This window comes from Mauremys reevesii, linkage group 14, assembly GCF_016161935.1.
Source record: "Mauremys reevesii isolate NIE-2019 linkage group 14, ASM1616193v1, whole genome shotgun sequence".
In the NCBI taxonomy this organism is placed as follows: Eukaryota; Metazoa; Chordata; order Testudines; family Geoemydidae; genus Mauremys; species Mauremys reevesii.
In genome coordinates, this window is record NC_052636.1 from 42488619 (window position 1) to 42493554 (window position 4936).

The window sequence follows — 4936 nt, forward strand, 5'->3', positions numbered from 1 at the left end:
TCCCAGACCTTTAACCCCGAATCCCTACCCAAACCTTGTTGTTTTAGAGCAGGGGTTGGCAACCTTTCAGAAGTGCTGCGCCAAGTCTTCATTTATTCACTCTAATTGAAGGTTTCGCGTGCCGGTCAAACATTTTAACATTTTAGAAGGTCTCTTTCTATAAGTCTATAACTAAACTATTGTATGTAAAGCAAACAAGGTTTTCAAATGTTTAAGAAGCGTCATTTAAAATTAAATTAAAATGCTGATCTTACGCCGCCAGCCTGCTGAGCTCGCTGCCAGCCTGGGGTTCTGTTCTCCTAGGCTGACTGTGGGCTGAGCAGAGCCTGCGGCCAGGACTAGCACCCCAGAGCTGGGGGAGGTTCAGGGGTCAGGGCAGAGGGCTGGGGTGGGGCGGTTCAAGGGTCAGGGCAGAGGGCTGGGGATGTGGGGATGCAGGGCAGAGGGCTGGGTGTGTTGGGGTTCAGGGCAGAGGGATGGGACTGTGGGGATGCAGGGCAGAAAGCTGGTTTTGTGGTGGGGTGCGGGGGTTCCGGGCAGAGGGCGGGAGGGTTCAGGGCAGATGGCTGGGTGTGGGGGGGGTTCAAGGGTCAGGGCAGAGGGCTGGGAGGTATGGGGGTGCCGGGCAGAATGCTGAGTGTGGGGATCAGGGCAGAGGGCTGGGGGTATGGGGGTGCAGGGCAGAATGCTGAGTGTGGGGGGATCAGGGCAGAGGATGGGGGTATGGGGTGCCGGGCAGAATGCTGAGTGTGGGGGTCAGGGCAGAGGGCTGGGAGGTATGGGGGTGCAGAGCAGAATGCTGAGTGTGGGGATCAGGGCAGAGGGCTGGGGGTATGGGGTGCAGAGCAGAATGCTGAGTGTGGGGTCAGGGCAGAGGGCTGGGGTATGGGGTGCAGAGCAGAATGCTGAGTGTGTGGGGATCAGGGCAGAGGGCTGGGGTATGGGGATGCAGGGCAGAATGCTGAGTGTGGGGATCAGGGCAGAGGGCTGGGGGTATGGGGGTGCAGAGCAGAATGCTGAGTGTGTGGGGGTCAGGGCAGAGGGCTGGGGTATGGGGGTGCAGGGCAGAATGCTGAGTGTGGGGATCAGGGCAGAGGGCTGGGGGTGTGGGGTGCAGGGCAGAATGCTGAGTGTGGGGTCAGGGCAGAGGGCTGGGGGTATGGGGTGCAGGGCAGAATGCTGAGTGTGGGGTCAGGGCAGAGGATGGGGGTATGGGGGTGCAGAGCAGAATGCTGAGTGTGTGGGGTCAGGGCAGAGGGCTGGGGGTATGGGGGTGCAGGACAGAATGCTGAGTGTGTGGGGGGGGTCAGGGCAGAGGGCTGGGGGTATGGGGGTGCAGGGCAGAATGGTGAGTGTGTGTGGCGGGTCAGGGCAGGGGGTATGGGGCTGCAGAGCAGAATGCTGAGTGTGTGTGGGGTCAGGGCAGAGGGCTGGAAGTATGGGGGTGCAGGGCAGAATGCTGAGTGTGGGGTCAGGGCAGAGGATGGGGGTATGGGGGTGCAGAGCAGAATGCTGAGTGTGTGGGGTCAGGGCAGAGGGCTGGGGTATGGGGGTGCAGGGCAGAATGCTGAGTGTGGGGTCAGGGCAGAGGGCTGGGGTATGGGGGTGCAGGGCAGAAGGCTGAGTGTGTGTGGGGTCAGGGCAGAGGGCTGGGGTATGGGGGTGCAGGGCAGAAGGCTGAGTGAGTGTGGGGTCAGGGCAGAGGCTGGGGTATGGGGGTGCAGGGCACAATGCTGAGTGTGTGTGGGGTCAGGGCAGAGGGCTGGGGGTATGGGGTGCAGGGCAGAAGGCTGAGTGTGTGGGAGGGTCAGGGCAGAGGGCTGGGGTGTGGGGGTGCAGGGCAGAATGCTGAGTGTGGGGTCAGGGCAGAGGGCTGGGGTATGGGGTGCAGAGCAGAATGCTGAGTGTGGGGATCAGGGCAGAGGGATGGGGGTATGGAGGGTTCAGGGCAGAATGCTGAGTGTGTGGGGATCAGGGCAGAGGGCTGGGGGTATGGGGGTGCAGGGCAGAATGCTGAGTGTGTGGGGATCAGGGCAGAGGATGGGGAGTATGGGGTGCAGGGCAGAAGGCTGAGTGGGGGTCAGGGCAGAGGGCTGGGGTTTGGGGGTGCAGGGCAGAATGCTGAGTGTGGGGATCAGGGCAGAGGATGGGGGTATGGGGTGCAGAGCAGAATGCTGAGTGTGTGGGGTCAGGGCAGAGAGGATGGGGTATGGGGGTGCAGAGCAGAATGCTGAGTGTGGGGTCAGGGCAGAGGGCTGGGGGTATGGGGTGCAGGGCAGAATGCTGAGTGTGGGGGTCAGGGCAGAGGGCTGGGGTGCAGGGCACAATGCTGAGTGTGGGGTCAGGGCAGAGGGCTGGGGTATGGGGTGCAGGGCACAATGCTGAGTGTAGGGGTCAGGGCAGAGGGCTGGGGTATGGGGTGCAGGGCAGAAGGCTGAGTGAGTGTGGGGTCAGGGCAGAGGGCTGGGGGTATGGGGGTGCAGGGCAGAAGGCTGAGTGAGTGTGGGGGGGTCAGGGCAGAGGGCTGGGGGTATGGGGGGTGCAGAGCAGAATGCTGAGTGTGGGGGGGGTCAGGGCAGAGGGCTGGGGTGCTCAGCTCGTGGGGGTGCTCCCAGACCCCTGTCCTGAGTGGCTCACGGCAGGGGGCTGGAAGGGAGGTGCCCTGTTCCACCCCCTTCCCCCAGGCTCCGTCCCCACCTCTCGGCGTCCTGCACGGAGCGGTGTGGACGCTGCCGCTCTTCCCCCTCCCCCTCGCAAGGGCCATCAGCTGATTGGCTCAGGGACGGAGAAGGGGCGGGGCAGGAAAGCATCCTGCTGGGGGAAGAAGTGGGGGAGGGGGAAGCTTGGCTGCTGCAGGACCAAGCTTCTGCCTCCTGCCCCGCAGGAGCGGTGGGCGGGGCTGAGTGGGGCTGGGGTCGGGTCCGCGGCAGGCAGCTGCGTGCCGCTCAAAATCGGCTCGCGTGCCATGTTTGTCACGCGTGCCGTAAGCTGCCGACCCCTGTTTTAGAGCCTTCACTCCAGTTCTTTCTGTTCTGTTTCACTTATATACATGTTTCCCCCAAATATTATTATTTTAACTCTTGACCTCCCTCTCCCGCTCATTACCCCCCTCCCGATATAACCTCCCCATCTCTGTGCACAGCGACCCCGGCCACCGACCCTGAGTCCTTGCTGCATCCTCCCTTCCATAGCAGGGCCCCTACCCAGGCACAAATGGGCACTTTGTTGATGATGTCACAGGCTGGTGGTGTAGCCTGTACAATTTTTACACCTATAAGATGACGTATTGGGGCACAACTCACCCATGTACATGGCTACGCAAAGTTAATTGAGAAGATGAAATTTGGTGAAACACACACAAACTTGATTGAATGGAGACAGTTATAACTGAAATCATAGACAAGGATCAATACACATAATGTACCCATTGCCAAATTGCCACCGAATCCATGGGATCGGCGGACCTCCTGCAGGCAAGCCGCCGAAGGCTGCCTGACTGCCGCCCTCACAGGGACCTCCAGGGCGGCCCCCGTGGCTTGCCATCCCGGGCACGCACTTGGATAGGAACTCACATGCCTCTCCTTTTTCACTAGGGTTTGAGGATTGCAGCTTGTCCTCCACTGTGTTCACTGGACTAACGTCCAGTTCCTGTGCTTTGCTTTCTCTCCAGGGGCTGTGAGCAGTGTGTGTGTGATAGAGGTGGGAATTTTGGTGATACTTGTATGATGCCAATACACACCTCAGTTTTCCTCTGTGATTGGTATTGCTATGATTAGAACGAGCAGGAGATATGAGGTGTTTTGTCACGTAGCTGTCATGGGGTGATATGAATGGGCCATTAAGGACAGGCTGGGACCAACCTACATCAGTGGAATACCTGACAAAGACAGGGGAATAATTGTCACCTGTGTATCTCAGCTTGGCTGAGTGAAGTGTACATAGACTTATGTTTTTGGAAGCAGGAAGAACTGGGCTCGCAGATGCAGGGAGCTCTACCGGAGTGAAGACAAATGGACAGGCACAGTGAAAGGAAAACAAACTGTTTTCTACAGCAGCCTGGCTCAAGGGCATTGGCCAGTATGGACTATATTGTCGTCTTCACTTCCCTGTGCTAATCTAAGGACTTTCCAGTTCTGTGTTTTCAGTTGACTAATGAACCCTGCTATGTTTTAAAAGTCTGCCCAGTGTCACAGCAAAAACTTGCTCTGTGCATTGACTGAGGAACCGTCACTGAACAGGAGTGTCGTTCAGCTGGACCTGCTGGCAGAGCTCACAGGTTGAAGTAGGAGTGTTGAAGCCAGAGGCTCAGTCTCAGGTGTTGAAGCTACATGGCCTGTCCTTGTGGAAGAGTGGGAGCCCTTGGGGGTCTAGTGCACTCAAGGGGCAGCTCCCAAGGACGGTTTAAAAGCCAGGACATTGCAGAGATCCTATGGATCCATGACAGTGCCAGAGGTTCAGCCTTCTGGGGAAAAGATATAAAACAAGAAAAGAATCTAAATGCGTGTTTACCATCGCTCCCTCTCAGTCCTCATGGGAATCCCTGATCTGTTCCAAAGTGTATTAAAACCTTCCTCTGAGGCTCACCTCTTGGTTATCAGGTCATGTCAGTTTTGTTAGAGGATTTCCCTTCACCCTCCCACTTCCCTGGCTCTTGTCATGCAGACAGGAAGCAGCAACAGACCAGAAGTCTGAAGCGCAGACAATGCCATGTTTATTGGGGTTAGTTTCCAAGGAAGCATATTCCGAAGCCCGACTGGTGTGAAGGGCTTATCTCGATATACGGATACAGTCTGTTCCCCAGTGTTCCCTTCCCAGCTCTGATGCCGCAGAGTGTTTATCCCGTGTCCCCCTTCCCAGCTCTGATGCAGCTGAGCCTGGCCTGTGTTCCCATTTCCCCCACACACACCTTAACAAACATGATTCCAATTTCCCTTCC